This window comes from Perissodus microlepis, chromosome 22 (genome assembly GCF_051167445.1).
Source record: "Perissodus microlepis isolate ML-2025 ecotype Zambia chromosome 22, ASM5116744v1, whole genome shotgun sequence".
Lineage (NCBI taxonomy): Eukaryota > Metazoa > Chordata > Actinopteri > Cichliformes > Cichlidae > Perissodus > Perissodus microlepis.
This window is the reverse complement of record NC_140481.1, coordinates 14,434,332-14,456,999: the sequence shown is the minus strand read 5'-3', so window position 1 is coordinate 14,456,999 and position 22,668 is coordinate 14,434,332. Positions and strand designations below refer to the sequence as shown.

General features: G+C 40.1%; 1 protein-coding gene across 3 annotated transcripts in view; it reads right to left on the bottom strand.

The window, feature by feature from the left end:
• calcr (calcitonin receptor) overlaps positions 1-18,785 on the bottom strand; it is a 62,056-nt gene extending 43,271 nt beyond the window's left edge. Inside the window, exons 1-2 of one of the 3 annotated variants that reach the window (XM_084919049.1) lie at positions 18,592-18,781; positions 18,370-18,488 (exon numbers count right to left, since the gene is read on the bottom strand). The gene's annotated coding sequence lies outside the window, so the exon portion shown is untranslated. Of the gene's footprint in view, positions 1-18,369 lie in introns of all 3 variants that reach the window. The other 2 variants (XM_084919050.1, XM_084919048.1) reach the window with 2 other exon arrangements.
• Positions 18,786-22,668: the final 3,883 nt, after the last annotated feature.

Genomic DNA, 22,668 nt, shown 5'->3' with positions numbered 1-22,668 from the left:
TTAAGATTATTCAGGGGCTGAAAGATGGGAGCTGATTTTACATGAAAATGCACTTGAACTTATCTAAATCTAAACAAACAAAAATAAGTCGAGAATTGCTGTTTCATAGGATCATCATGTGCCACTGAGTCTACACCACCCACACAGACCATCCAGCGGGACTGTCTCCTCAAGCAAAAACAAGGCTGCTGCTGATTCTGTGGTGCGAACTGTGGATGACCAATGGAAGACCAAAAACGTTTTGACAGGGGGACTCATCTCCATGCTGAGCAAACAAATCAAGATGCAGCTGAATACACAAAGCAAAAGTGATTGTACAGTTAGCTCCTCCAGCACAATGTGTCTCATCTTCAGGATTTCCTGCATGTCTCATGCATTTTAGGCATTCTACTGTAGTTCTCTGATTACCTTTCAGTGAGTGCACAAAAGAGATCTTCATTTAAAATCCCTCTCTTCACCCCACCTCCCCCCACCCGCTTCTATTAAAAGCCCTGTTGTCTGCACTCAAGTGCCTTTCTGAAACCAGGCCTGTTATTTAGCAGCGAAGTGGCAAGAATATGGTAAGAGGGGGATAAAGCAAGGAAGCGTTGTTTGGTCTGTGTTCCAGCTGGTCGGGACAAGTCTCCTGTCATAGAAAGACTCTCCCTGGCACTGTGTAAACAGTTGATTTATACCTGATCTTTAACTCCATGACGTCCCACACACTTCCTCTCCTAGACTAGAAAGAAATTAAATAGGGAGACAGTAGAGAGAGACGAAGAATTATAAAGGCAGGTAAAGAAGGGAGACATGGATACAAGGAACAGGCCTCTTTTGGGAACAGTCTATCATACTCTAGACTTCCAGATACAGTTACTTAAACCACTGCCCATGATTCCACCGTTTCAGTTTCTTCTAACTAAAATGGTCTCTTTTAAAGCACCAGAAGCATACATCACTTGTTTATTGGAGTTAACTGGTGTTTGCCAGGCAGATAGGGAGCCATCTCAGCATTTCCCGCACAGGGCTTAACTGTGACTACATGGAACAGGTTGGAGGCTCCCAAGCCACTCTTCAGCTCCAACAGCTAATAACTCAACTGTAATGAGCAGGCAAAGGTGTGCCTGTGCATCTTAAGGACAACTTTTCCTTTTCCTCCATCCCAAAGTGAAAATGCTTTTTTCCCCTCCATGCCTAAACTAGCCTGAATTGGGCTTTACAGTGGGGTCCAGCAGTCTGCCCAGACCATGCGTTGGAAGGCTTTTTCACTTACTGTATGTCCGCCACTATAAATAAAATGCAGTGTGGATCTTTGCTTCTGAGCTGTGTGTCTCTGCAAAAACAACAAATTATTTACACCCGCAACCTGTTCTTGGAAATCTCAGATCAAAGAAAATGTAGGTCAGAGCAGAGTATCACAAGAGCCGCGGAAGGCAGTGCAAATGCTTGGCCCGATAAAATCAACCCTTCTGGCTGAAGAATGCTAAGTATCTGCAACTCGTTTAACCGGAGACGTCTCTAGTTGGATTTTTCCAGCATCAAACACAACACTGACAATATACAAATGTTATAACTTTAGCAACCTAATCAGTATCTATTCATACATTCAGCGGTTGTGCATCCATAAATGCAGTTTATTTACAGCTGAATGTCTGGCTTGTTTTCCTGGCGAGCACATGCAATCTCCTTAAATTTCCTTTTTTGCTCTGTTTTGTTCTCCACCACCTCTGAGGAAATGATTTGCCTCCTAAGCTCCTAAACTAAGAAGCTTCTCTACTGACTCTAAAGTTGCTGCTGTGACACTTCCACAGCACAGAGAATTAACCAGAAGAAATTAAACGCTCTGCAGAGCAGATAGGAACAGATGGGTGATAATTCTTGCACATGCTAATCAGGGATTGTTTATGAATACAAAACTACTTGTTTTCTTCTTTGAATGGAATAAATTCGGAAGGAAGTGCAACTGAGCTTGAAAAGCAAACTTCTCCCACGTATTGAGTTACATGTCCTGTATGTATCCTGGCAGCCATTTAGCTTTGATTTTTGCAAACTTCGCCCACAACTTCCTTCTACTTCTCGCTCTTCAGCTCTCTTTTTCCACCTTCTCTGTTTGTCTATCAAGGTCATGGTTGTCTTTGCATTAATGTGTGGAGGGACCACCAGGACTCAGAATTCCCCACCCTTCTCTGTCTGTTTTGCAGCTGAACCAACCAGCTGGTTGGAAAGCCGGCGCTCTTTGTTCTTTCTGCCCACAATGTCATGAAGTAATGGCTCTTTCCTTACAAAAATATATGATTCTACATGCCTCAAATAATATCAGTATCATCCTTGTATGGATATGTATGCCACATATCTAATAATGAAAGTTTTACCTGATGAATTGCCTTTAGTGACATTTAGTATGGCACTTCTGCGATGCATCATGCACAAACCAGTCTTATTTATTTATTTATTTGTACATTTTTATGTTTCCTAAAATTTCAAAACTTCTCAAATAAAAAAGAACAAAACTAGATTTTCTTTTTTTATCGCTTTGTATTTTCTATGAATTTTCAACTTGAGGTTTGTCAAGCTGTGTCTTTTCTTTCCAAGAATTTCCAGCTTTCCAGCATTGATAAGGTGGCAAATTTTGCCGGCTGACTGGTCAGATCGCACCTGTGGATGTGCGATTGGGGTGCGATGCTGTTTCGCAGCTTCCTTCAGCTTAAAAAAAGGCTGATATGTAAACTTCACAAATAAGCATCAATTTCCTATTAATTTTATTAAGTCATCTTTTTGAAGTTAAAAATAAAATCCAGTCATGATTTTATTGGGTTCATTTCACTTTCATTTTTTTTGTTTTTTTTCAGAAAGCCTGGATTAGAAACTGGAGTTTAAAGGTTTAATATATAAGCTGGCATTTAGGAAGCATGCAGGATTAAGATGTCACTGGGTCTGTCTGACTAACCAGTTTCTGCAGGATTTTTATTTTGTTTTTGTTGTGTTTTTGCTGCAACAAAGATATCTAATTATTTTTAGATAATAAATATCCAGTTCTCTTCATGTGCTTTGGAAAAGCATCCTTCTGATCTATTTTTCTTTTTCTTTTTGGCAGAACACAGTCACCTTCTTTGATGCTGAAGCAGCAAATCAGTCAATCAAGAGAACAAAATCATTACAGAATAATAAACAGATGTTAAACACTGCTAGTCATGCAAACAGCCTAGTCAACAAAAGAAGAACACTGGTGTGATTAGTGCTTTCAAAGCTTTCACTCATTTGCATACGGGTGATTAATTCCTACCAATGTCATCAGATCCCGAGGGCCGCTGCTGAAATGGTGTTTAGTTAAAGACCTACTTTCATGGCGATATGATCTCTCAGTTCCTCGAGCAGAATTGTGCTACGCTACAAACTCTTGCAGACTTGCAGAGACACTGGCTTATTGCAACTGAAATCATCATGTTGTATGACCATTAAACAAAAAGTAACAAATTTACAAGACACCTTGTGTAATGGGTCGCCCCTTTGCAACCGGTATTAACCAGTACCACCGTAAAACTGCACATACAAGACGCTGCACTCATGTCAATAAACATGTCAGGATTTCCAGTAAGTCCAGAGACCACTCAGCTGTGTTTACTGAATATTCACCCAGTTATATAATCCACCCGAATTAAAATTTCTCCTCCTAATACCAGTTAACAAAGAAGTTTGTTTATGAAGGCAAGCTTTGTTCTGTCAGATGAGCAGCGCCCTCCCTGACACTGACACCTCCCCATTAAGGTTTTGTCACCTTATACTTTCAGCTTCTCTGAGGTTCAGGTGTTTACAGACATCTGCCACTGAACGGAGGGTATTTCCAGGGGATGAAAGTCCTTTTATCTGTCAACCTTTCCTTTCCCCCAGCCCCTTCATTTCCTCTTGACTTTCCACTGAGCACATATCTCATCTGTCAAACAAGCCAATGACATTTGTTTGTCTCATTTCCCAAAAGCAGAGCGTAGAGGACAGATGGCAAATGCAGTACAGTCGCTTCCAAGTTTGGGTTCAGTGTTACAGAACTTCACTTCAAAAGTTCACTCAAATATTTGCCAGATAGTTTGACATCATGGGGAATACATTTATTTTTATTTTTGCCCTTAGGAAAATAATTAAAAAAAAAAAAAACATTCTCGTGTCTATGTGTTAAATATTACGCTAGCTGGAAAGCTGGAAATTGTGAAGTTACTGCACCAAACGGCACTGTTACTGACATTTTCTGCCTGCAGAGAAGAAAGAAAGATTGCCAAAGACATACAAATGACTATTTTTACACTTAAAACATAATCTGTAATAAATTGTCCATTTCAGATGTGCTGGCAGGCAGATATATTTGGACCCAGCATGGCTAGTCTTTTCAGCTATGCTAAGATGCTATAAATTAACCAGCTGGCTTTAGCCACAGACGTGAGAATGGCATCAATACTTCTCAAAATGTCAAAGACAGCTGAAATGTCTATCTAAGTGAATAACTGGATAACCTCTGCGTGTTACCCATCTGCAGATTCTTGGGCTATTTTTTTCCCCACGTTTTTCTGTTTCCGCTGCCGGTGTCAGAAGCCCGAGCTTGGTTTCTGCAAGCTGAGTCTTTACTTACACGATCAAAGACTGTATCTTTACTCTAAAGTGCCACATTGAAGGCATTACTAAATAAAAGAGAACAAAACGAAGCTGTGCACCAATACTGTGCCTTTTGTGCAGAGCAGAGAAGAGTTGCTACAAATCAAAGATAAAAGATAAGCCCCCTCTGGATCAGGGATCACAATCAGACCTAAAATGGATCCCAGAGGGCAAGATCAGAAGACCCAGGGGCAGACATCTAACTTAATCCTGCTACTCAATCTTGAACTCAAACAAGACAGTTTAAAAAGCAGCAGAAAGAGAGGGCTTATTCGGATGGAAAACGATAGGCGCCTGTTGGAACAGCTAATAGCTCTGGGATGTACACTGAGTAAATGGAACAAACATTCTCAATGATAAATCAGGCTAGGTGGGAGGAAATAAAAAAATAGGTTGACAGAAATATCCCTGCTACATCGTATGATCCAATAAGTCTTCAAATTGAAAATAGCGCGACACACAGCGGCATTCGCACGCACACACTGAAAAACGCTCACTTTTAATGGATGCAAAATACTATAGTTATGTCTGTAGCTCTTTTTACAGCCATCAGAGCAAAATCTTTAACAGATATGGAAACACATTTCCAAGAAACCAATCATTTCCCTCAGGCAATACACAGTCCGCATAAATCCCGTACTCTACTATATCACTGTTATTGATGCGTTTCGCCTGGAAAGAAGAAATCCACAATGCCAAGGACGACCGTTTAAAATGGCCTGTCAGATGAGCAACTGCGCAAAAATTGTATGTGCAACATAAATACGGGAAGGAAAAGAGAAAAAAAAGCCAATTGCAGTGCTCGTGCCTGCAGGGCACTGCGGCACAATAGCCTTTTTTGCTAAGCCCTATTAAGGAGTAAACTATATGCAAATCAGATGATACAAAAGCTGCAGAAAAATGGGAGAGGAGGATAAACTGTTATCAAAGATTTCTTCTCCGGGCTGTACGAGTGAGTGTGAATGAGAGGGATTACAGTATTTCCGTGTCAGCTCACGCGCGTGTGAGGAAACAGCGTGAGTGGATCTATAATTACCTTCTACTAAATTTATGGCGAGGTGCAACTGTGTGATTGCATTCCAAAGTGTTACAACCTACTTAACACTTGTGTAAACACACCACTGCTGCACGTATGCGAATCCCAGAGTGTGGTTGGAGTGCGTGAGTATGTGTGGTCCAGGTATGACTCACATAAAAGTGTTTATGGAGGGTGTTTTAGGTTGATGGCATGTTTTATGGTCGAGATTCGAGTGAGATTGCTCAGGACATCAAAGTAAGTCACTGTAGTGTCCTCTGAGGACAGACAGTGCTACACTGCAGTACATTTAATTGTTCTGTTACATGTATGTGTGTTATACAGAGGAATATTTATTATAAAGGCAACTAGGCAATAAATATATGAGCAACAGCTAAAATATTTCACCTATAATGACTACAGCAACTAACAATCTCCAGATGTCTTAGTTGAATCAACTAAATGCTGGCTCTCCAATTAATAAATGTATGCACTGTAAAAAATAAAAAACAGACAAAAGAATCTCTCTTTTGATCTCTGTGTTCTTCCCAGTAAATGCTTTCCTGCTTTTACTGTCACTGTCACCAAGTAACAACATAACTTATCACTGCTGCACTGACAACACACAGCTATAACGGTGATCTCCATTTAACCTCCCTGGAGAATTGCAAATTGCTACAAATAGCTAAAGTGAAACTTCTTCATCTATTTTGGAGATCTGGACACAGCCCGCATGCTTTTCTCTTTATATGGGACTGACAATCAGCCATCCGTGTTTCTCCCTGCAGGAAAATGCAGCCTGAGTTTCCTCGCTGGACCAAGAGGAGACACGCTATCTCGTTCCAGATAAAATATAAATACATTTCTCTGTAAAGCACTTTATATAGCCTTGTTCTTAATGTGTTCTCTGCAGCATAGCAAACTACCACTTGCCACAAAGAGGGTATATTTTTTTATGGCAGTGTGATCTTGATCTCTGACCCTGCCCCTGCAGGATATCAAGAGAAAATTCCGTTTTTCAGCCCAGAGCTCTGACTATTGTTTTGTTCTGGGCTAATTGCATAAGTACACAGAGTCCATCAACACATTCAATCTGTTCATTTTAATGCAGAGGGGGGAAAATGGCATTATGAAATGTCAAGTCCTGTTAGCGAACACAAAGACCAAAGACAAATGTCACAGTGACAGAAAAAAAGTATGGTTTTATTTATACTGGCATATAAAGTGTATTTCTGTTTAAGTTATCTTTATCTGAAACTAATAGCATGCTGAAGACCAGAAAGGTTCTCCAAACTCCTTTCCCATTGTTCATCAGTGCAGCCTCAACCTGAGCCGCACACTCATGCACACAAACATCCAAACCACTTCCACTAGCTTTAGCCATCTGCTCCGCTCGCTATGAATATGAATGTCTCCCGCAATTACATCAATTTCACTAACATATGCCGAACGAGGAAAGCTACTTCACAAAGTTCAAAGAAAATGTTGAAAGTTTTGAGGGATGGTAAAAAATCAACCTTGATTGGAGGCAGCAGATAATGAAAGACCCGAGTGCTGCTGCCTGAGCAGAAATGTCTGGAATGAAACCAAGCCCACAGAAGGTTCCCAAATCATGTGCGTACATGGGCGAGAGGATTTTTGTTGTGCCTGAATAACAGATCTAATTACGTTACCGAGAATGGAAAGGAGGCGGCCTCGCTACACACGCATCTTTCACGATATTTTAAATCATATACTCTCAAGATTTGCTTCCCTTAAGCATATTTCCACATCCTGCGGGTGGCTTCGTACGTCAGCATGACACCTTTTAAATCTTCTGTGTGACCCAAGTTTGAGCGGCAGGTAGGTCACGCACCGCATGCAGAATCTCTTGCTTTAAAGTTCACTGACTCTGCAAGAGTGAAATCGTTGGACTGCACCTTTACTTCCAATGCGGTGCCATGTTTCCTACTGCATTTGCAGACCTAATGCACAAAGGCTTGCTGCTAACTGTAATGTGAAATGGGGGCGTAATCTAGTGGCACCCTATGATTGGTCATGCCCTGACAGCAGGGCCACATTAGGCTCACTTTAGCAGAGCACTGATATTTTTTTTTTATTAATTTTTTTTGTATGTAACTGCAGCTCAGAGCTCAAATAGTCAGGTCCACTTCTCTTCCTCACCCTCTGGGAATATTTTTACTTGCAGAAATGATCAAAAAACAGAGAGCCGAGGGAAAAACTGACACTTCTGTGTCCTTCAGAAGCAGGAAAACTGACTTCAAAATATTCCACTAATATTTATAATAATCTCAATATTTTTAAAAAAAAATACAACCTTAGATCAGAGCGCCTCTTAAAACTGTGTTGTGTTTAACTTTGTGTTCCTAGATAAGCACAGTTATCTATTCGGAATCTGTGTTTTCAGCTGCCTGAAAAGCTTTGATTTTTCCAGATTTCTATGATAGTGGAAAAGAGAAGACGTGCGTGGGGGGGACTTGGTGCAAATATATCAATCATGTTGCTTTGAGGACATCTTGTCAGGTGTGCGCAGTATCAAAGAGTGAAAAAATGCCTCGAGATCAGAGTACAGTTTCTTCAAAGTGATGGATGCGAGCACTGTCTCAACAAACAGAAGCATAAATACATCATGGAAACCTGTTGTCGTGCAAAAGAGGTTGCCGCAAAATGTGCACATTAAAAACTAGGCTAATTCCAAGTCACTGCTCTAAAAATAACTAATGAGATGTAATTATTTAAAGCTGTCTTTCATTTTTCTTCTAAGGATCTTTTAAAGCTTCTGTGGAAAAGCTCTGACTTTTCTTTTTGTCTGGTCTGCATGTGCATTCAATTGGCGAATGGTCGGAGTGTTTTATCACAGCGTAAGTTCTTTGTCTGCATCGGCTGAAGGTATTCTTCTGCACATGTCCTCCTGGCTTCATGCATTAACTCACTCACTCATCCATAGACACACACACAAAAAAAAACAACCTTGCATACATTTGCAGAGGTGAAGAGAGTCGCCCGGTCTCCCATTTCCTCTCTCTGATACCATTATCATTATCTGTGCCATGCTCGTGGCAACCATTTAGAGCCCAGGAAGAGTACGGCCAGCAAAGAACACTGCAAATTGGTCTGCTATTAACTAATCCGTGGATGAATGTACATTGAGATGCCCGGTGTTGTGCTCTGTTACTATTACAGTCAGTATCATAATAGTCCATTAGCACCATCCAAATGAAGTTTCATTATGTAGATGCGCTTGTGCAAAGTGCTTCCACCGCGCTACTCAATCTGCAGAATCTTCACTTTAATTGAAATCAAATTGATGGACATTTTATAATTACTTGAGTAATTTCTCTTCAGTGAAAGGTTTCCCAGTTGGTTAATTTCATCTTAGCTGACATATAAATGTTTAACAAGTTGCACATTATTCCTTAAATTTAATTTTACCCTTTTAGCTAGAGTCTTGTTCTTGTTAAGCTGCATATATTAAAACGTTGTTTTTTTTTAACATTTATGCATTCATGGAAAATATAATACACTGTATAAGTACAAGGGTAAAAAGATTTTACATAAATGTTACAAACAAACTAAAGAGTTGTTACTTAAAATGCAAAATAACCTTATTATACTGCTCTGGTTAGTAATCGAGCTAAATCATTCCAGTAAAATCAAAATATAGATTACTTGTTTTATAATTTGCTAGTTCATCACTCCTGTGTTATATATTTTTTATAATACTATCATGAAATATTAGGTCAAAAGTAGGACTGGGAAAGATAGCATAGAAATATATCTATCACATGAATAGCTTGTCGTGAAGCATACACATATACAACTGTACATTTTAAATGTGCAACAAAAAAATGTATATGTGGCTGACATTTGGATCCAAGCCCCTCTCGCATTTGTGGATGTTTTCCCCAAACCCCTGCAGTGATTTCAACAACAAAATCATGTCTATTTCTGAAGCAGTGCCACCTACACACGACGGCGATTCAATGCTTTTGGTTATATTTTTGGTGATTTTATGAATGTTTTACATTTAAATAATGTACAGCAGATGACAAACTCCCCTACATTTTTATATTGGGACACATTATGCTTTTTATACTTGTTGAATTATTATCCCATGCAGTCTTCTAAAGATTAGTGAACGCGTTCCATCTTTACGCCATAAAAACTAGGCCTCGCTGGGATTTCCTCTCCAACTTGTGTTATTAAGTAACTTCATTTTTGAAAAGCCTAAAGTCTAAGGTGTGATCTCGTACTCTGTTTTTATTTTTTGTGTGTTCACTTTAAAATTCAGTTTGAAGTAAAATTACACAAACAGAAAAACATCCCCCTTCGGCACTTTACAGCCAGTTCAGAGTGAAGAAAGATGGTGACAGATGGGCTGAGCCCAGGATCGCTCTGTCATCTAGGTGACTTACAGTGCTCTGTATTCCCTCCCTCCATCTGCAGCTCATAATTCACATCTTTAAAGATAACTTTGCGTTTTCATTCCAGCAAAATAAATTAAATAAATAAATAAAAATCATGTGCGCATTCCTCCACAGCACGCTCATGAAGTGAGGACCGTTCACAGGAGGTGTCTCCCTCTCAACCCTTGCTTTCCATAAATATGTTTTTAAAAGAGTTTTTTATTGTTTTACATTTTTATCAACTGTGTCGGGATCAAACTTTAATGACTACTTACTTCTTACTACTTCTCACCTACTAGTTATTTTTAATGTTACATTCTTTCACACAATTCTGCTCAAATCTTTGATTAAAATCTGGAGATGATGCTAAATTCAGTATTTTTGCTAAAGCGGTCCCTTTTTCTCCTTCTTCACTATCCTTTACTTAAATATCTAAATCAGCATAGACTCAGATCTATAAGTAGTCAATAACTGAATATCGCAAACTTTGAAAGCCTCATAACCACATTCAGTACAGATCTCCGTAGGATAACTATGCCTTTTGTTCTACGTTGCCACTTGTACCAGTGTGCACAGTGAGGAAACACACAGCAGCTGAGGGCTATGGGAAAGCAATTAAAGAAGCATTTTGCTGCTGGACTTCAGCTGAAAGGCATTAACAACAATTCCCTTCTGGGCAGAGTGTTCATATTACGGTCTGTTGGGTCAGAGAGTGGGCTGTATCTGGGTGCTACAAACCGTAAGCAGACAGAGAGAGACAACGTGGGAGGGATGGGTGCTGTTATTGTGAGTGCACAATTTAGTCAGCAGGATTTTTAAAATAGAAGCGGCGGCTCTCCAACGGTCCTTCAATATTTTGACCTGAGGGTAAAAATGTAAAAGAAATGAAAAGAGGAGGTAATAAAAGGAGTATTGGGAGAGAGATGGGTAGGGTAAATGAGCAACCATTACAGTACAAATTCAATTAACGTTAGGAGCAATGAGAGACTAAATGAAAGAGCCCAATGACAAAGAAGACAAAGTATGAAGCAGCGAGTGTGATCAGAGAGGTTTTGAAGATCAGAGCGATTGTGCTGCAAATCGCTTCCTCTTTACACAAGAAGTCCCTAAAGCCTCATCCTGAAGCCCTCTCAGGCCCCAAAAGAGTCAGCCAGGACTACTCCTCCACCTCGCTATTACTGTACGAGCACCAAGAGTTCTTCATGGTAATATCATCATAGTGTGCGGCTTCTAGCCTATCAGTGGAGTTTGTGAATGTCACACGTGGAGGTCAAGGAGGCAGAGAGGACAGCAGTGTGCGATAACGGAGAGAACATCACTTCTGAAGCTGAAAACAGAGGCAGGGAATAGTACGTGCAACTTAAGAAACATCGTTCTGCTTCTGAACAACACCAAACTTGAATTCAACTTAGAACTGCAGCACCACCAAGATTTTCACAGAAAATTGCCGCACAGACCAAAAGAAGAAATGCGTTTGGGGAAAAGAGAAAATTGTTGGCTACAGCCTCCAAAGTGTGCATAACTGCTGTCTCTTGGTGCCACCAATCAATCACAGAAGCCTTAATAGAGGGTGATTACACCTAGCATTATAGCCGGTCCTGAGAGTCATAGAGAGTGTGAGCCAAAATGAGAAAGAAAAAGAGCTGAATAGCAAAGGAAATTACTGAATGGTCTGGTAGTCTAGGGATATTGTAATAAGTCAGAATTACCAGTGTCTCACAGCACACATAGAGCAGCCCAAGGAAGGAAAAAACAAGCTACATTAATAGCTGCCAGCCCCATTTGGCTTTGCTTTCAGTCTAGATATTTCTTTGGGCCTTGAATTTATTTTTGTATCATTTATTATCTTGTTGTTTACAATGACTGGAGATTTTTTTTATAGTCAAAATATGTCATTAAGCTGTTTTTGCTTTTTATGTTTGTTGTTTTATATGTGTACTGCATATACTGTACAAATAACACTTAAAATAACTACTTATTCATCCCTACATCTTTGCACTATGCACGATTGCACCATAAATATAAATATGTTATATTGTTGTTATGTTGCAATTGTGTGTGTCATGTCAGTCAGTGTCTGTTGTTTATTCTGTTACATACAGTGAGCTTAATTCCTTGTAAGTCTACACATACTTGGACAATAAAGCTCCTTCTTGAGCCTTCTCTCCATTAATGAGTGGGCCTTAACCAACATGTCACTTAATTAATCATAAAAACAACAACAACAACAAAACCATCCTCATTATCTTTGTAATGCTCAGTAAATAGTATTAAAGTTACAGTGTGGGATTGGGCTAACTAAGTTCTGTTTTCTTACCCCTCAAGTGCATAAATGCTGTAGGGCAGGGGTCGGCAACCTTTCTGATGACGAGTGCCATCTAAAATTTCCTCAGAAGTCAATGTGCCATATGATTGCATTAGCAATAAATTTAATAACGCTCTATATGAACAGTTACACACTATGTAGAACAACTTTATACAATCATATTTGTTTGCAGATGTTGGCAGGAATCAGCGAATAGTTATCAGTTATTTTGAAACAAAAAAGACACTTTTTATCCATAACAAGAACTCCATAACAGCAAATGGACTGTACAACAGAAAATGCAGATGCTATTTATGGTCTCCTCACAACAAGGATAAGAAAAATAAGCTGTGCCAACATGGCATGTTTGTTAATACAGAGATACACATGTTAACGTGATCTCTGGTCTCCCACTCAGAGACACAGGTCTCCCCCAGCATTCAGACGGCTACCTGAGGACACTCATGTGAGAGAAAATCTGCTCACACAGATATGTAGAGCCAAATACTGTCAATAAGGCCTCTGCAATGTTCTGAAGACAGTTAAACTTGTCAGGTAGTGATGTCCAGCAGGTGAAAATGCAAGCGCCATGAACACGCACAGCTGTGGATTCCAGCAGCGTTCGTAGTTCTGCAAACTTTGACCCCCATAAAGTTGAGGTTTTCAGTTCAATCAGCTGCATTTTGTTGTGCTGATTTTCTAACACTGGAAAATAACTCAAAATGTTAGAAATATTCCAGTGTTAGAAAATCAGCACTGCTCAGTGTTAGCCATTGTTAATCTTCAAAACTGACTAGGTTACTTTTAAACATATAACACTGCCAAAAGTGTTAATTTAACACTCAACAGTGTTGTATTTAACACTCAGAGGTGTGGACCCATATAGACACTCTCTAGTGTTAATTTAACACTGGAGATTTTGCTGTGTAGCTTGCGTCATAACCGGAACCTTATTTTAACCCTAAGCTACAACCATTTATGTAAGTTTTTGAGCTAAGCCTAGCCAAAAAGACAAGAAACAGGGGGAAATAGCTAACTTGGGTTTGTCCAAAGGTGGAAAACTGCCTTATTAGGACCTCTAAAGCTAATGAATATGTTATATCCTATACTGAATGTTGAACCTAACAAATGCCTGAGTAAAAAAGAAATCTGTGTTTCTGGGTTGATTCTTATCGCTTTTACATCTTGACACAGGCCCATGCTAGCTGTTTCATCCAAGTTCAAGGTCTCCTTGTTCTAGCTGCATATTGATTTTTCAAACACGAGCATGGTATAAATCTCCGCCTTAAAAGAGATTACTAATATGCATATTTTCTAAAATGTCAAGCTTGTTTTTTTAATGACCTTATCATGTTTTCTCAAGGCTTTTTATGTAGGGCAAATTCTCATTAATAAAAAGCTTGCTGTCTATGGCACTTTCTTGACAGATTGCAGCCACATATGCAGGCAGATGCAGCACTGCTACGTGAGAGCGCCCAAAAATAATCAACTGCGTCACTCTAAATGTCAGTGTTTGTGAAAAATGAACGCATGAGCATATCTGGAGTGATAATCTTGATACCCGTTTCCCTTGTAAACAGACAGAAAGATCTCCAGTGAAGGAAAACAAAACAAAAATCGCATCATGAAGGGTTCTGTTCAACTTGAAAGACTGCAAAAAGTAAGTCTGTCTTATGTCTCAGAGACAAACCAACTGTGTTGAGTGTGTCAGTAATGGCTACTTGTTTGCACTTGGTGGCTTTACTTCTCCTCAACTATATCAGAGGCTGATAGTAAGGCAATGAAAACTCTCAGGATGCATTTTCCAAGCAAACACAGAAGCAAGAAGGTAAAAGGGTAGAGAGAAAAGGTTTTGGACGTTGGAGTGCAGAGATGGGAAAAAGACAAGGGAGACTTGAGAATGCAATTCATTTTGAAGGACAAAGAGTTAAAGGACAGAGCAGCAACAGAGGACAGAGATGAAGAAAGGACAAGAAAGAAATCAAATAAGTCGAGGCAGGCTGGCGTGTCAGCGTAGCCTCTGATAAAGATGGGAAAAGGCAAAAGAGAAGAATGAAATGAAACAGGAGGAGGTTTGAGGCAAAGATGATAAAATGAGCTGGAAGTACGCACGAACAAAAATAATAGCACATAAGTGGAGGAGAGAAAAGATGACGTTGCAAGCATAATGATGGCATTTTAGCAAATGAACAGCAGATACCAGTTTGATAAGAGGATAGAGGACTGAGTGTGTCATTTTTTTATGCCATTTTTTTCTGAAGACAGTAGAAAACAAAGGATTATGGATATTAGCATACTAATTATATATGAAATAGTCATATTTGATCCATTTATTGTCAAACTGACCCAGAAACACAGTGAAGGGTCAAGCTCATTTTCATGTAAAATACTTAATCACATCATACACTGTTTATACACTGTACTGTCTGACCTTATGGTTTCCCTCAGAATAAAAGCTTTGTGTTCTGTTATTAATAACAATCAAATGAGTTCCCTAGAAGCTTTCAGCATTGTTAATTGTTGTTTGGAGGTATTTACTGGTCACAGGCAGCATGGATAGAAGATTCTAGATACTCAAAAGCTTATTTAGCCTGGAGGAAATTTGGAAGCTTTTTTGAGCTGTAAGGTGCTTTAACCAGTCATTAGCACCAGCTAACAGCTATTTGATAATGAGCTACCTTACCATTTAAGAGCTGTCTGCAAGTTAAATGGCCTCTTATACATATATATATATATATATATATATATATATATATATATATATATATATATATAAAAACTGCAAACCCTTTGGCTTTGCTAAACATATTTTTATGATTTCAGTTAAGGGACAGTCCATCGGTTTAGGTAATAATGGAGCACATTTTGACACCAGCCATCCAGCTGTAATCTTGTAGTCTTGAGTGGCAGTGCTGCAAATTGAATTCAGGTGTTATAGGAGCAGAACACATCACTGGCCAGAGAAGACACAAAAGCATCTTTGTCACAAATACACACACACACACACTACACTTGCCATGTACAAACCTCTGTTTACTAAGTCATCAGCTATTTGCTCTATTCTAGCACCACCTATTGATTCTACTTCAGCTGTTCAGCACATGAAGTGCTGTAGAAGCGATACTATTGCATGGTTCATATTTTGTCAACAACCGAGCTGAAGCATAAACCTTTTCCTCTCTCATGCCCATCACTTTTCTTGGAATTTCACTGAGTTCATTCTCAAATCACATGCATGCAAATGCTCTGAGCTTTTGTTATGCTAAAACTACTGATCCAGCCACCTGGACTTATAAACAGCTTAATGGGGTGGAGATAACTGAAACAGATGACTGCGAAATTAAATTTTACAACAGCAGATCAACAACATTTGCCTGAATAAAGTTCATATCAGACTCATACAGAGAGCTGAGTGTGGAGCAACATGAGAAATGGGAAGAGCTGCAGCTGTGCAGCACATATTGTGACACTTAACTTTAATCATATCACACAACCCGTCCAGCTTTGCCAATGGTTCACCTAAGTCAACTTTAGTACCTCAAATGCCTTAATCATTTTGCACAGAGCCAGCCATGTGCTGAAAAATGAAACCCCAGCAGCATTAAATTAAGAAGTAAAGCCTGACCTCTGTTTCTGACAATGTAGTTACACATGTGTCATTGAAAGGTTAAACCACACCCTTGGATTGACTTTGATGGGAAGTCTAAATTGTAATGGGTGACACTTCATCCCAATTATGCCGTTTCTCTGAGCATCACCTGATTAAGTAGTTAATTGCATGACAGCAAAATTGTCCACAACTTCCAACTGGTTGAAGCCTGGGGTCACAGGGGCGGCAGCGGAGGAGGGAGATTCATCCTAACAGCTCTGGACTAGAATAATTTTAACTCACTCTGAGCCCTAACTGAGTGTTTGGCTGTTCACAATCAAGTCTATTGATGCTCAGATGGGGAGACAAGGTGACTGAATTGCATTTGGTTAGCATTAGGTTGATTAACATTAATAAGTACCAACAGGTGATCGGTGTGTGAGTGAGAGAGAGAGAGCACAGCTACTCGTTGTTTTCCCCTCAAAAGCAGAAAAACTGAAAAATGTGCACAGTCTCCGTGCATCCATCCGTTTACGTTTAGGTGTAAATCTTTACAAACCTGTCGCCAAAAAAAAAGTTTAAGATCACTAAAATGAAGCACTGAATCCACAGTCCTTCCAAAGGCCATCCTTGCGTTTTCATCCTTTCATGCACAGCACCTCGCTCTTGCTTCCAGACCTTTTACTTCAGTCCCTTCAAACGGGGGCGCACAAACAAGAAAATTTGGCGCTTGCTTGCCGGCCTGTCTGTCTCCAACCACACAGACAGGACAGATAGACGGGGCAGACAGGCAGCGTGCGGAATGATGAATAAAGAACTTATCTCAGTTACTCAGAAAGCAGCCAGACATATTTCTAACCCAGCCCAATTCACTGCAGGGCACCACATATCTCAGCCTGCCTGTCTGCACGTATCTCTTCACTGCTGTCTCTCTCATTCGGGCCGTCTCTCTCTCTCTCTTTGACAGCCTGACACTGTGTTTGTTGCTATTCTTGTCTTCCTCTGTACTGCGCAGTGTGCGTGTGTGTGTGCGTGTGTGTGTCATAGTTGCATATGCTGAGAAACTCACACATCAGCTCATTGAAGCCACTCAGCATCGCCTCTAATAAAAACCCACGCTTTTTCTTCAATCACGGTTACGAAAACAGAAAGGAATCCCCAGAAGAAGACTCTCAATATAACTGCAGACATCCTCACACAGCCACTTCAGTTTCTGCGCTTTTGCTGCCACTGTTGGAAGCGTTCAGTAGCGACTTCGACTTCATTTTTGAACGGGACTTGTGGCCTGTTGGGTCCGTGAAGGAATGCCTATTTTGCCCCCTTCGTGAATGTGCTAATATAATCAATATGAAGGGAAAAGTTGGGGTTTTTTTTAGTAGCGTGTAACATTTTCACAGGAGGACAGATGAGAAGAAGGAAGCCTTGGGTGGAATTGCTTCATGAAAATATAACTCACAGTCAGCAGTCCTGTCTGAAAGTAAAAATATAGACACTGTGGTCTCCTGGTGCGGTTAATGCACCAAGTGTTTCTTATTTCCTCTTCGGATAAGTGTTACTTTTTAATGCTCGTTACAGTGTGTATTCACAAGTGGGTTCATTGTGCTGCTGTGGGGAACGTACCAGATGCCTCACCATTTTGGCTCCGTTAATTTCTCTGAAGAGAAGCGGGATCCTGTATGGATACACGGCGGTCTCGCGCGCGTGTGGATGTATAAAAGTGCGTGTCTGACGTAAAAAGATCCGTCTGCAAAACACTTCGTCACATATATCTGGCTGCAAATAGGAAGACACGTCGGGAGGAGCTGCCTTATGTACGCAGTTTGTAGTTAAGCAATGAAAATCCATTTATATATTTCCAATGAGTCACCGGAGAGCGTACAATCTGAAGAAGTTTGTTGTGGTATTTTTGTGCCATATTAATTTAGGATTTAAGCTGGGGAAGCCCAGGCTTTTCTTCATGGGAAATGCATGAAATCGTTACAAGAGGCTATCATAGCTGATGAAGACTCTTTTCTCTCTTTTATTGAATTTTTCAACCGTTTAATAGAAAAAGGAGCAAGTGCGCAAAGCATTTTGCATTATTTTTATTTATTCACTCATTAAAATAATTCTCATCTAATCTTTTTATTTATTATTATTATTTTTAAGATGTAAACATTCCCCCCACAGCCAATATGGTAAAAATGCATTTATAACATAAACCTTAGGAGCACGCAATGCAAATCCAGTTCATATGACATCAACCGCCAAGCAAACCGCAGATTCCTCCATCAGTACAATTAAAATGGGGCTTAAATTAGTCCCCAAACCCCGCAGGTAAACTGAGTGACTAAACCCAAGCTCTATTATCCTCACCAACCTTTGCGCTTTATTTGGAGAACAAGTTCAGGAAAACCAAAAAGTTATAGAAGAAAAAAATCTGTCCGTGACTTACCTCACTTCAACTGACTTGAGACTGCAGCCCGAATGAAACAAGAAGATGCTGAGGAGAATCACAGACGTCTTTCTCAGAGAAGTCCTTCCACCGAGAATGACTCCCAGCTTTTTGCGCTCCTATTTAACGCAGCGCCAATAAAAACTTTTTTTTCAGATCCACGGATATAAAAGCCATTATAAAATCAATCAAATGCTTCTACAGCTTTCCCCACATGTCTACCTTTTAATTATGAGAAGAATTAATGATCTGCGGTGCGCGCGGGAGAGGAGAGGAGAGGAGAGGAGCGTGGAGCAGGACGCCGGTCTGATGCGGTGACAGTTGACTGCCCGGTAATCCAAGTGCGTCTAACAGCCTCCCGCTTACGCGGACGAGCGTGTGGTGGGAGCTCCTCCTCGCCTGCTTACCTCCGTCTCTGCGTTAAAGACACAGGAGAAGCCTCTGCACAGCGTGTGTGCGCCGGGCTCGGACACTCCTCTGGACACTCAAATCGAAAGAAACAGACACTATAAAGAAAAATGATGGCGATATGCCAGAACGCGTCCAGTCTGTGGCAGTTGCAGATGAAACGCCTTGTTGGAGTTATAGCATTTTCTCTGCTCCCCCTTTTAACTCTGTAATCTAACCTCATAAAGCCAGTATTGAGCTGTCAAGAGACTTTTTTTTCTGTCACAAATCTATTATAATAGGTACTCGTGGCATGATATGTGACCAACCATCATGCCATTTGTGACAGATCGTGTAATATACAGTGAAGGGGGATACATCATTTCATAATATCTACTGAGGAGCCCTTCCAGACACGTCATAGGGAATACATTCATGCTTTAAATTTCGATTTTGTCTCATTTACATCCTTTTTTAACTAAAATGTGTAATTCTTTTTTATACATGCTATTCATTATGTTAAGCTTTGCTGCTGATTTCACCGAAAAAGGGTACATTAGGGGCACTGGACCATAGAGGTATCTTTTTACAGACAGATATGAATAAAAAAAACAAGACAACCCAAAACTTTTTTATGTTTCCAATGTGCAGTAAGTCACACAATCAAAAAAGTAGCATTTGTCACTGATGCGAACAGGTGGGGAAAGGTTATTTACGTCAACACAACCAATTCAGTTCAATTCAGTTCACTTTAATTGGATTTATATAGCGCCAAATCCAGGCAACAGTCAGCTCAGGGCACTTTGTATTGTAAGGTAAAGATCCTACAATAGGGACAAAAGGATAAATCGTGCCTGTGTGCCTGCCGAGGTAGCGTGGATGATAAGAAAAGCCGATCTAGAGATGGATATTGAAAGTAGTGCAGAATGTCAGGAAGCATTATAGCATCATTTATTTATTACCTGGTTCCTGAAACACAATAAGTTTCACTTTAAATAGATACCAAGGGCAAAACTGGTGCATAACGATTCACCAGAAAGCAGGAAACTAAGTGTTTGCTGATTCCTGTAGGAGGACTACCAGACCTCCCCCAATGTTCAAACAAAACCCAAGCCCACGCTCCGCATCTCTTTACTACACGCACAATAGTGCAGGAGTAATTAGACTACTACACTAGAGCAAGAGAGAGAGTAAAGACTAGCAAAGTATTAAAGAGACTGAATAGGTGACCTCTAAAAAAGGATCTTTGTTATTCACTCAGACTTGGAATCTGCGGTGAACCCTTCAAAATAATGTCATCACAATCCAGACAGGATGGAAACGCCACCACACAACTTACTGTTAACAGTGTGATCATCTTTAATGACAGAGAAGGCTTCCATTCTGCAGTCACTGAGATCACGGTAATAACAATCAGCATGGGAATTAGAATACACTCTTCACGTCAAGCTGATTTTCCCCAGGACGGCTGATGAGTTATTGGTGGATTGAGTCCATTATCCGACTGCCATGTATGTATTCTATTTATCCCGTCTGTTATTCATCAGTTTTTTTTTGTTTTGTTGTATTTTTAAAGGAATATAGCTGAGGCAAATTAAAAAAAGAAAATGCAAATCACTGTGAGCATAAGGTACTCACCTAGAAAATGATTTCCCTATTTAAGGCACAGTGTTTGGTGTTTGGTAGCCTGGCTTGGCTTTTAAATCACCACCGGTGTATAAAGCAGAGAAACACCTGTGGAGCCAGCGTAACGAAAGTGCTTAAAAAAAACAGTGTCTTCTCATTTTCGTTTTGTTGAACCACAACTTTCTCCTTGCACTTAATAACAAGCACAAACAGATGTTTGTATGCAATTCCTGTCATCGCAGATTTGTCATTCATCTCTCTTCATCTCGCCAACATGCACACAGACAACCGCAAACAGTAAGCGGTGATGAACATGCAGCTGCATATTTATAACACATTACGACAGTGTCAGACATGATCAGCCTGTCATCGCTAAAGCCATGCAATCTGCAAGCGAGCGGCGCTGCCTTCAAACCAGCAGTAATGGCAGAACATCAACTCGGGAGAAAGAGAGGAGTGGACAAACACAATCTACTTGGGAATGTTTGTAATCCTCCAACGCTGGGGAAAAAAAACACGTTGCATTGTCAGCTACATTTTTACATGCACATGTGCACACCTGCATACATCAGATTAACTTTAAATCATCCTACATGGGGAAAAAAACACAAAGGAAAATCTCTAAATAGAAAAAGAAAGAAGGCTATTGTTTTTTTCTTCATCTCTCTATTTCAAATGACTGTCTCCTCTGGCCACCCCTAGATAAATGTCATTCCATATGTACAACACCATAGTTATACAAGAAATCCCTCCTGGCAGAATACCCTCGTTCCCTGGTAGCATTTGAAGTCGTGCTGGCTGATGGTGCTGCGGCTACAGGACACTTCCATGAAAAAGCAAGCCCTCTTCAGAGAATCCCTCATTATGGTCAGCTGTGGTGATGATGGACGCTGGAGGACAGATGATGAAAACGAAGCTGGAGTGAAGCCACTGTGATGTGAACCTAGAGGATAATGGTGCCACAGCAAAGAACACAAGTTTGGACACCAGTGTTGGCGACATCTGTGTGCTGCATTTAACGTGACGCCACCGCATCCCATCCCACCATGAACAAATGCAATAATTTTTTGTCTTCGGCGCATTGAAAACTGAATGTTCATCAGCGTTGCAAGTTAAAGACTGCAAGGAATAATTACACACAATAGAAAAAAAGTGGATACGTGTGTTAGAGTCCCTTTCTTTTATATACAGTTAAGTGAAAAGGACAGTACACGCCACGATTCAATCGTTTTTAGAACCAACTTTAGCAGCAATAACATAAAGTGATTCTTTTCTGTAGGACTTCATCAGTCTCACATCATTGTGGAGGAAATCTGTCCTGCTTGTCTTTACAGTGTTGCTTGATTTATGCACAGCTGTCTTAAGGTCTTGCCTCAGCATTTCAGTTGGGTTGAGGTCTAGACTTTGATTGGGCCATTTTTTTTCAGTTGTTTTGCTGCTGTGCTTGGGATCATTGTCCTGTTGCATGACCCAGTTTCAAACAAACTTTAGTTGTCACGCAGATGGCCTCACACTGAATTTGGTGGGATCTTGACTCCCGGGAAGACTGTAGTGCTGTGTTAGGACACAGCTGACTGCTCCAGAAAGCAAACTGCCAAAACTTGTGCTTTTACAGAGGGGCTCACTTATTGATGATCATGTAATCAACTGGATTGATTAGTGGCACCTGGCAAGGGTAAGGGTGTACTTAGTTTTTCACTGGAATTAATAAAGAAAGAAAGGCAACTTTCAGGTACTGCAGGTAGCTCTGCATATTCCTGATATGGCTGATTTGTATACCAGATGCCCTTTGTGACCGCCCTATGTAAAGCACTACACTATGGAGACACTGTATTAAATCTATAAATATGTTGGTTTTAATCCAGCTTCCAGCTAGCTGTGAATCACAAAATAAAATATCAATAAAATTATACACTACCAAAGCCTCTTCAAGGGTTGTTTCTTGATGACATAATCACTTTTGTGTCTGTTTGTGCTTAAACCTAAGATGACCCTGAATAAACACAGTCATTATTTGTTTTTACATAAGGTTTTAATCAAATCAATATTCCTATGTGACAGTCCAGGTTCACACTAAAGAAGCTTGTCTGCTGTGAGAGCAGGATACTGTTTTCTGCACACTAAATTCCCAAAACATTAGGACACCGGATATCAGACTTCCATTCATGATGTGCTCTCTTTTTTAAAGCTTCATTTAATTTAATGTATTCATTCGATCTACCAAATTCACATAGTGGTTTCAGATGTTTAGAGGTTGAGCATTTTTTCCTGCATCTGAATGGTTTT